Here is an 11,463-nt window from a genome sequence, read left to right as displayed (position 1 = left end):
AGCTGCACACAGAAAGCATTTTGGAGGAAGTGACAGGTCTTGGAGACTGACAGGAAACTCTTTTTTAATTATCTTGGTCCATCAGGGATACTGCTGACCCGCAGGAAGGCCTTTGGTGAACCGGTCTTCAGAGTCGAGCTGTTGCCATGGCACCCAGCCTTGTGCTAGGGGCAGACAGACGAAATGGTGAGTTCCTCTCATAGCCTTCCTTCTCCAACCCTCTGGGGCGCACCACTGAGACCTACAAAGCTTCCCGAGTCTGCACCATGAATATCATCGGAACAGTGGCAGGAAGGCGTTTGATGGTAGCTTTGAGACTCAGTAAGAAAGTCATATCTGGCTTATGTCCATAAAGCCATATTGCAGAGTTCTCTCTGAGGGTCTTCTAACTTCTGGTTGCCTTTTCAACTGTGCACAGCTGGGGCGAGAAGGGAGGGGATGCAGGTAAAAGAAATTATCGTCAAAGTAACTGAACTTCCCACACATTCCCCACAAAGGGATGCCAGAGTCTGACTGACAGAAACAGGCCAGTAGTTGCTTAGATCTGCGGGGAAGGAAATGAATATATAAAAACACGAGGGCTAAAGTTCCTAGGCACCTGCTGGCAGCCAAAGCTCATTGATTCGCAGACACAATCAGGGAGAGAAAGCTGTGTGAAGATCCTGGGTTGTCAGGAGCTGGATGGAGTTGTCATCAGTGTTAAAAAGAGAAGATGTCACCAGGCATGGTGGCACATGCCTGTAATCCCAACTACACAGCCAGGGCCATTTAGGGAGACCCTGTCTCAAAAGAAAAAAAAAAAAAAGAGCTGGGGAGGTGGCTCAATGGTAGAGCATCCCTGGGTTCATTTCCCAATATGGGGTGGGTGGGGGGAGGAGTTGCCTAGCCCCTGGACAGGAAATCATGGTTCCATGAGCCAAAGTTCACATCTACAGCCAGCTGCCAAGGCCAGAGCTCACAGTGAGGCACAGACAGGAGAATACCAGCCCTCTGTCTTGTGGTGCCCAGCAGACTCCTTTTCCATCCACCAAGCAGACTATGGTTAATTTGAAAATCAGATTAGAGGCACTGCTTTGTAAGAGACCTTCATTTGAAGCACTAAGCCAAAGGGAACATGTGGAAATAAAACACAGGCTGAAAGAGTCGGGCAAAAAATTCCTGACATGGCAGCTGACTCTACATGCATGATTTAGACATTGGAAAAAAAGAGAATTTTTAAAGAGTGGATCATTTTAGTCAATTATTTGTGCATGGCTGGCAGAGTTTATTATTTTAAAAAAATCTCTCTTAGGAGTATATAGCTTCAGGATGCTCCATCTTCCCCTGGAAGAAAAGCTGGTTAACGTCTATTTTGTAATCAAGGTGTGGTCTCAGGACCAGCTGCACTGACATCTCCCAGAAGCACGGTAGAATTGCAGAATCTCAGGCCCCCACCCAGTCCTGCTCAACAGACTCTGCACTTGCACAAGATCCCTGGGAGCTTTGCATGCACATTCAAGTTTTAAAAGCATTGCTTTACAGCATGCTAGGCAAAAAGAAGGACTGGGTAGCTAGGATCTGGCTTAGATCGATTATAGCCATCTCAGTGCCCACTTCTACTCACTAGGCAGGGGAACTAGCAAAGGCTCTTGGGCCACAGAAAGATGGTTTAGGCGGAAATGGAGGATGCAGAAGAAAAGAGACAGGTTTCCACTTCAGGACTAAAAGGACAACAAGTGCCCCTCCCTTGTAGATGCTGCCATCCATTCTTACCCTTTATCCACACAAGGCCACGCCCCTGAAAATGTAGATTATTCAAAGGCAGCCTCCACAATGAGAAAGAAAGAAGAGATTTATTTTTTCAGTGAACCAAAGGTAATGGGCACTTTCTAAAAATTTTGTTTGGTTGGGTATGTCCTATAAGTTATTTCCCTCTTGCTCACTTTTCCAAAGAGGCTGCATCCAAGATAATGACCTCACTCTGGGTCTGGTTGAACAGCAATTGCTCGTGGTGCCTATGACTCCCACCTGTTAAGATCAGTGAGGTGTACTAAACCAAGAAAGGGATTTTGAGTAGACAAAGCCATGCTTGAGTCCTGGCTATTGTACTTCCGTGTGGCCCTGGGAAAGTCCCTATATTTCCTGAAGCAGAGATAGTAAATTAAAAATGCAGGGTGTTAATTATAATTATGCATCATTGAGTGGCAGCATATCTGCATAGCTTAGCTTGGCTTGACTAATAATGGCACTATTATTATCTTTGGGTTATAGTTGAGGAAGCTAAAGTTTTGAGACACATGGTCCAATGTTATACAGCTAGAAAATGGCCAGACCCTTGGCTGGTAGGTGTCAGGTCTGTCCCTCAGAAGACGGTCAACCCTGATACCACCACCTGGATGACCCCAACGCAATCTGTCCCTTCCATCCCTTCCATAATCGATATTCTCACCTTTTAAGGCAGAATTACAAGTGAACCCGGTTCACAAAGGGTACTACTCATCTACAGTTTATATTAGGGCAGTCATCAGTGTTCACATCATTTATTTTACCACCCTTTGGGCTGCAAAAGTCATTATTGATATTTCATACTTTGTTCGATCATTATTCTCCTTTGCTTCGGATCCCTCCTCCCCGCAAATTTAACTCTTCATGTCAACAAGAAAAATCTCAAAAAGAGATGGTAAAACAAACACCCCATTGATTCCCATAAAATAATTAGCCTTCTCCCTCTCTCTCCCCTCCCCAACTCTCCTACTGCCCCTCCTCCCAGCTCTTCTTTTTTCAACAGTGCTTCAAGCTCCCTCCCAGGCCCGAGGATAAGTATACTCTTAGCATGGGTGAAACAGAGAAGGCTGAAACTGAAAGATTGAATAGATTTGAATTAATACAACTTTCTCTCAAACAAAAGCATTTAAGAGAGTTCAGCAAAGGTTAGGCATGCAGAGAATGCTGCATTTCCTGGTATCTTCTGATTAGCTTTTAAGATAATTAATGGAGATGGAAGCGTTGCTTGAGCAACAAGGCATTCCTGGAGAGAAGCAGGAAGGACAGAGCTGAAGATCTTGAGCATTAACGGAACTGGATCTCCAGCTTCTTTTCCATCTGTCAACATCCTCCTGGCTCCAATGTCATCTGGATGACCCCATAGTTAGGTGACATCTAAACTCTTGGCACTTTGCAAATGTCTCCCTTAACTGGACATCATACCCCTTTCCCAGGAAAGATATTTGCTCTCCATATTTCCAGGGGGCAATTGCTACACGCACAGTCCTCGTTACAATCCAATATGGTGGCCTCCATTATTCTTCTCATTTTGCTAATTAAGGAAGGACATCTAGACAAGTTTAGTAATTTTTCTAGTATCACACTGGGACTGAAATTAAGCCCAAAGCCAAAACTATAACAAGATATAGTATGTTTCCTTCTCTCCCTTGTTTTATACCTATATTTCTACCACACAAAGTAGCAGAGAAAAGCAAAAATAATCAGAACAAAAGTTCATGCATGTTACCATGGCTTCTTTCCGACCATCTGACTGGCCAAGTAGCCATCAGACCAAATAAAATATTCAAATTCAGCCAACTCTGATTTTCTTTCTTTTTCCTTTTTCTTCTCTTTCCTTCTTTCTTTTTTTTTCTTTTTTTTTCTTTTCTTTTCTTTTTTTTTTTTTTTTTGATACAGGGTCTCACTAAGTTGCTGAGGCTGGCCTCAAACTTGCGATCCTCCTGCCTCAGCCTACTGAATCACTGGGATTTCAGGTGTGTGCCATTATACCGACTTTTCTCATGCTTCTTTTTATCTTTCCTCAGATCATAAACATCTTCTGAGTAATGATCATATTTTTTTCATTTTTTATATCCCTCCCAACATTGCCACATGTTTAGAGAGAATAATATGTCATTTGCACATATTTCCAGTGGGCTCTGTCAGCTCTGTAGCACATATACAGCCCTTTATCCTTCCCATATCCCAGCTGACATTATTAATCAATCGCAGTACTCTTGTCTAGGAAGGCCAAAGAGTTTCAGGATCTTTCCATACACCATGCTTCAGACAGCTACTGTGGATCATTCAGAGTACACTAGAACCTCTTTGTTCTTCCTTGTCTAAATCTGTAGATGGGCGCTTTCCTTTGGTCTTTCTTATGTGAGCAGTCACTACCCAAGTTTCAGTTAGGAGGCGGCACAAAGAAAAGTCATCGTAACACAAAAATATTCACTAAAGAAACTGACTCTGTTCCTATTTCAACCCCTCCTCCGTCATCTCTCCTCCTTTAGCACTAGCCAGCACCCCTGAAATCATAGTCAATAATGTTCCTTCCTGTTTTCCACATACTGTGCGTGCAAAAATGCAAGAGATGGCACATTCTGGAAATACACACGTTTTGTGCAGTGAGTGAGAGTTATTGGCAAACTGTTAAAATCAGACACATGAAGCTATTAACAAATAAAAACCTGAGAAAGTTACCGCAGTTAACAATCGAAGAGAACATCTGAGGGTGAGGGTGATAGGTGTTTCAAAAGGGATCATTTGAATATCAAAGGATGGAGCTGAAACCCCTGGGAAAATGGATAAAGCCCTGGAATAATTTTGCAAAGAAATGACCTTGTTTATGCATGTACTATAAAAACCAAACATGCAGTGAAGGTTTGTATCATACCCATGAACAAGTTGGCCAGAAAACAGTGATGCCAAGAGAAACAATCAAAACTCCCATCGTCAACACTTCCGGTTTGTTCTAAGGATCATGGCGAGACTTGATTTTACCTTTAGTTCAATAACAGAGAAAACAGTTCCATATGAGATGAAACTGAAATTTTGTTTTTCAAGGTAAGGTCCCTATGACAAGCTTTCTTCACTGTTTCCTAAGACATATGTCTCCCATATTAAGGGAGATCTGTGAGCCAGGCATGGTGGAGCAGGCCTGTCATCCCAACATCTTGGGAGGCTGAGGTGGGAGGATCATGAGTTCAAACCCAGCCTCAGCAACTTACTGAGGCCCTAAGCAACTAAGTGAGATCCTGCCTCTAAATAAAATACAAAAAAAGTGGGGGAGGTGGGGACCTATGAGGAGCTGTCTCTCGGAACCAATAAGCCCTGAATAATGAGGGTCTCCTGTACCTCTTCATTTTTTACAGCGCTGTGACCAAGTAGGTTGTTTGGGCTTGGTTGTTCAGGTGGGGAAACTGAGGCCCAGAGGACATATCAGTGGGCACATATTCCAACATTCACCTGGGTCAGCCTGATTCCTGTAGCTGAGCTCTGCTGTTAGATATTTCCCAGAGGACTTAAAACTGTGTATTGAACAAAGCAGGGAAGCGACCTTATCAATAAGTCCATCAACAAGTACCACCTACCACTTGGAAGAGAGGAGGATCCCCCACAAAGGCAGCCCTAAAGAGCCTCCTAATCCCCACGGTGTCCCTGGATCCTCTGACAGGCCCAGGGGCCCCTCCAACTGTAGGTCTCTTCCTCCAGGTCTGTTCCAACTCTCAGGGTCTTTTCAGGAGGCCTGAACTTCCTATTTCAGGTCCCCAATAAATGAGGCCTCTCCCATCATGCCCCTCTTCCTCTCTTCCCCAGAGTATCACTTTCCCTCAACCTCCTGAAATGAACCCACTCTGTGTTCCACCCCAGCGCCTCCCCCATCTTCTGTCGAGCAGTTGGCACCGTCTTCTTGCCCACAGGGAACAGCCCAGTGTGTTGGGCTGTAGCTGTGGACATGCCTCTGCCAAGGGAGGAAGATGTGCCTGACCAGAAAAGAGAAGGGGTAACCCTTCTTTACCAAAAGTGCGGAGTAGGTAGGTGGTTGGCGGGTAGAAGAGCCCAAGGTGGATCTCCACTTCTGCTTTTATATGGAATTTGTAATCCAAGCTGGATTTGGGAATTCATTCGAGGAATTATCTTTGAGGGATGGAAAACTGAAGTAAAAAACAAAAACAAAACAAAACAAAAAAACGAGTCCAAACCTCTTTGCAGAAGAACCCATGAAACTTGACCTTGTCGGTGATTAGCTGAGGTCACACAGAAGGTTAGAGCCAGCCCGTGGCCTCAGATCTGGGGATTTAACATTTCCTGGGTCACAGCTGTGACTTGAATATATCCACCTCTCATACACAGCTGAATCACTAAGTGGATCAGAAGTAATGATGGAAGGGTGAGACTGGTTTGATTAATTTTGTATGGTATTATCTCAAGTGAAACTTCATCAAGAATTCAAAGAAAAATCATGTGTCCCAACTCCTGATCCATTACATTTTCTGCCAGATTTCTCAAAAGGTTAGCTATCTTGGAGATTTTCTTCCAAAATGGAGGGGGCAAGGAAGCAAAGTTTGAAGGGAGCCTCCTTGGTGAAGGCTTCTGGACTGTCCTGCTAAGTGGTTAGAACAGTGGTCATTGAAGCAGACAGAATAGAGTTGGCTTCTCAGCTTCCTAGTTGTTTTACCATGGGCAGATGAGATAATCTCTCTGTGCCTCAAAAATCAGAACAGCCATCTCCCAGCGTAGTGAGGTTTAAATCAGCCGATGTATGCAAAGTGCCCAGAGTAAGATTTAGTCAGAGTAGACTTCTTCCTATCCCACCTCTCCAGGGTCTCATTCCTCCCAGACTTCTTCCAGACATTTAGAGATGTCTCCTCCACCCCCCACTGTAATGCCACCAACTTGCAGGGGATACTATGGCGCTGAAGTAGGTAAGAGGCAAGAGGCAGAGGAGCCTGGCTGGGCAGCACAGACCCTATGGGCCCATGATGGCCAGTGAACCAAGCCTCTTGCTAACCCTGCAGGATGCCTTCCCTATGTTCTGCTTCCTAACCGGGCTGCCCAGCAGAACCTATTAAAAGTGCCAGGCCCCCAATCTCATTTCCAAATAGCCTCAGGTCTAAAGTACCTCCCACAAATCCATCAGCATTACCTGAGGAGGGGCAGGGGCTCTGGACCCCAGCCAGGTGTCACATACCTGCCTTCAGGGCCAGGAAATGAGGCGCCTGGGTGAAACTACATTCCAAAGCTTGAATGCCATTCACAGTCAACACAGGTCCAGCGGCCCAGGTAGACCGGCAGGTAAGGCAAAGGGTGGGGTCAGTGGGGGAGAGGAGACTATAGCCTTTCACTGGGACACAGATTACTTTAAAAGAAAGGGTGTCATCTTAGTGGCAAGAGCCCCAGTTTATGTGCTTGGTTTTGTCACCACCTACCAAGTGTCAGATTTATTACCTGTCACAGTGGTTTTGAAAGTATAGTCCAAGGACCCCTCAGAAGAGATCATGAGATTTAAAATTTCTGATATGGTAAGTATCAATAAATATAAACCATATAATCTAAAGCTCTCTGGGGTCAGCAATAGGATTTGTTTTGTTTCAACACTTAGGAATACACCAAGGCATTCGATCACTGAGCCACACACCCCCCCCCCCCCCAGCCCTTTTTCTTCTTTTATTTTGAGATAGAGTCTGGCTGGTTGCTAAGGCTGACCTTGATTTCCAATCCTCTTTCCTCAGCCTCCCAAGTCCCCAGGATTACAGGGGTAAGCCACTGCATCTGGCTAATTTTTAAGAGTTTATAGGAGCCCTGGAACCACGCAGTTGCTCCATGTCTCCCTGTCCTGCTGCAAGAGCCATGAACCTGGTACAGGCCCGGGCGGTGCCTCTGATGCCCACAAGAAGCCACCTCTTGTAATCAGGATCCCATTTCCTTCTAACTCCAGAATGTCCACTGCCAAGAAAGCCTGTGCCTGGGGAAGGGAGGCTGGGCCTCATGTGGGGGACTTGGTGGAGCTGCTGCTGTCTGAGCAGGGCCCAGGGAACTCAGGTAGCAGCTGAGCAGAACATCAAGTGAAGACAGGTGCAGGGGCTGGCCAGACGGCCCAGGGCCTAGAGGTGATGCTGGGGCCTCATCATTCACATGTAGGTCAGTCCTTCCACTTGGTGGGCCAACCCCAGACTCCCCATAAGCTCCTGGTTCTCTGGCAGTTGAGAATTTACTGGGCAAGTCCTACAGACCAACATACCTTAAAAGTCACCTGGGTCTCAGCTTCTCTGTGGTCAGCCTCCCTTCCCCTCCCCGTTTCTTGAAACTCTCCCCTCTTCCAACTTCCATACCATCCAGATCAGCACCATCCAACAGAATTAAAATGTGAGCCACTTACGTGATTTAAAATTTTCTAGAAGCCACATTTGAAGAAAATGGGTAAAAATTAATTTTAATAACACTTCACTTAACCTCATATGTCCAAAATATCATTCCTTTGTAATAAGGGCCACTCCTTTGGGAATTGTCCTTGGTTTTACTTGCCTGCCACATTCTTTTTTGAAAGGATTATGTCCTCTCCCTTTTGCTCTGCCTCCCATTCTAAAATGATGTTAACTGCTAAATAATCTTTCGATTCACAGAACCCAGAATATCTGGTGACCTTCAAATAACATCAGAATATATGACACCCTCTTCTTAGTCTGTAGCTCTGTACCTCAACTAAAAGCACGTAAACTGCTTTGAGGTTTAACTTGCAGAAAAGTCATATGTTTGTATTAAGAAAATGTAAAAACTAGAGCTGGGCTATGGATCAGTGGTACAGTATTTGCCTAGCACATGTGAGGCCTTGGATTTGATCCAAGCACAGAAAGAGAGAGAGAGACCAAGAAAATACAGGACCCAGCCCCAGGAGGTTGAGGTTGATTGCAATATTCTGACCACAGGTGAAAAAAAAAAGAAAAAAGATACATGTCCCGGATGATGAAGACCAGGCTCAGCACATGGCCTTCCTGCCAACTGTCTCACTGCTGCTTCTTTCTCTCTCTGTAAAAACCCTTTGTACACTGAGCTCCCCTAGATGGAGCTTTGAGGACAATAGCTCCTCCGTATTCCAGGCTCCCTTGAATAAATCTGATTCCTTCCTGAATATTGAAATATTATCCTGAATATTGGCTTTCAAGTGGTGAGCAGCCCATACCTGTGTCTAATAACAATTTCAACATATAATCAGAAGCAATCAGTAAAATGAAATATTTGACATTGTTTTTTGGTACTAAATCTTTTGAAATCCAATGTGAATTTTAGCCTTTCTGTACATCTCAATTTAGATGTGACATTTTCACTGGCAAACTTGATCTGAATATAGATGGTAAAGAATTTAGACTTGAAAAAAGTAGATGCACATACACAAGCTGTTCCAAGCATATTTAAGTGTTCCAATAACTGAATTAAGTAGTTAAATATCAAATTTTAAATTTAATTTAAATGAAATTTAAAAGTTAGTTTCTCAGTGGCAGCAGTCATATTTCAAGTGCTCAATAACCACACATGGCTAGCCACTGACATATTGAAAAGTGTAGATGTAGACTGTCATCTCCCCAAGCCCTACTCATTCTTTGTGATTAGCTAAAACTTGCAATTAAAACAAATGTAAAATACTTTGGATTAAACAAAAAGGAAAGAAGAGAAGGGAGAAGGAATGGGAAAGACAATAGAACAAATTGGACATAACTTTACTATGTTCATATATGAATACAACCAGTGTAACGCCATATCATGTACAACATAAAAAGGAAATTCATATTCCATGTATGTATAATATATCAAAACACATTCTACTGTCATGTATAACTAAAAAGAACAAATAAAAATATTTTAAATAAAATAATTATAAGAAAGCAACACATGTTCATTATTCAAAATTCAAACCTTATGTAATATAATATATACTGTATTCCTATCCCTCACAGACACTTATTGTCAACAATACAGTGCATATTTTTCAGATTTCTTTTCTTTATATATATTGTTACATTTACTGTTATTATTAATTTTTAATTTAAAAAAAGATAATCCTCTTTACTCTTTCCTTCAGTTAAACACACAGGTATCATATAGTGCTAGAAGGGATGAAAAAAACTGATAATGTTTTGCTCTATAAGCTCACATTCAAATGGGGCAGAAAAAAATTAAATAAAAGAAACAAGAAAATAAACAGTATAAATATAGTTGTAAGCATTTTGAAGAAAATGAAATAAGTTTGGGAAGTGACATGGGGACTACTTTCAAGAGGGCAGTGAGCCTCTCTGAAGAGGTGATAATTGAACTAAAAGAGTTCATGAGCCAGATATGGTGGCACATGCCTATAATTCCAGCAGCTAGGGAGGGTGAGACAAGAAGATCAAAAGTTCAAGGCCAGCCTCAGCAATTTAGGGAGGTCCTAAGCAACTTATCGAGATCCTGTCCAAAATATTAAAAAACAGTTGGGGATGCGGGTCAGTGGTTAAGTGCCCTGAGTTCAAATCCCAGTACAAAAAAAAAAAAAAAAAGACTCATGACTTAATCATGCCCTTCAAAGCCCCCACCCCTTAACACCACCATAATGGGGATTAAGTTTTAGTGTAGGAATTTGGGCAGATGCTTGCAGACCATAGCAAGCACAAGATGAAAAGCAGCTCTCTCCTTCCTGTGCTGGACACCAACGTCCTCTCCCTAGAAGCAAGCACAGTCACCGTCTTTCTCATTTCCTTCCAAAACTGTGGCTATGCTTTATTTGGGTCCTCAAGGTGATAAGATTAGGCGTTAAGACCTTTGGGAGGTGATCCCTGCTGTCATCTATCTCCATCACCATCTCTTAGAGAAGATCCCCATCACAGTAGGTCCATACAACAATCCACTTACTTCGGCCCCCATTGAAGGACACCTGGGTTGTCTCTCCAGTTTTTGCTATGAGTAACCGTTGGGCAGGGGTCCTCTCACAGCTGAGGGAGTTTAGAGCTATATCCTGAAGTAGTCTACCATGGGAAGGTGAGTGATTTATTCAGCCAACTCATTTTTGAAAATCATTTAGCCGATTTCCAATTTTTGGCATAACAATATTGTAATGAACATCCTTGCACATAAATCTCCAAGATTAACTCTATACAAAGAAATTACTAGGTTAAAGTGTTTAACCTAGTAATTGAATTTAAAATTTTATCAATCATGTTGATTTTCTCTCCAAAGAAGATCTTACACTAATTTAATGTCTCCCAAGCATGTGTAAGAGTACCTCTTGAGCTGGGAGTATATAGCTCAGTGGCAGAGCACTTACTGTGCATGTGTGAGGCCCAGGGTTCAATTCCCAGCACCCTCACGCGCACACACACACACACACACACACACACACACACACACACTTCTTTCCCTGCAGCCTCACTAAAATTATTTATTATAAAACTCTGAGCTGAGTATGGTGGAACTCATAGGCAATTCTAGTTATTTGGGAAGCTGAGGCTAGAGAATCACAAGTTTAAATCCAGGCTGGGTAACTTAGTGAGATCCTATCTCAAAAAACAAAAAACAAAAAACAACTTCTCTGAGTGCTGGGGTATAGCTCTACAGCAGAACAGGCATGCTAGCCACGCACAAGGCCCTGGCCTTAATCTCCAGCACCAAAAAATAATAATTAAAACATAAAAACTCTATGATTTTTGACAATCTAATAGGTGAAAAATATTAACTTGCTGTTAAGTT

This window comes from Ictidomys tridecemlineatus, chromosome 8 (genome assembly GCF_052094955.1).
Source record: "Ictidomys tridecemlineatus isolate mIctTri1 chromosome 8, mIctTri1.hap1, whole genome shotgun sequence".
Classification (NCBI taxonomy): Eukaryota; Metazoa; Chordata; class Mammalia; order Rodentia; family Sciuridae; genus Ictidomys; species Ictidomys tridecemlineatus.
Note: the sequence above shows the minus strand (reverse complement) of the source record.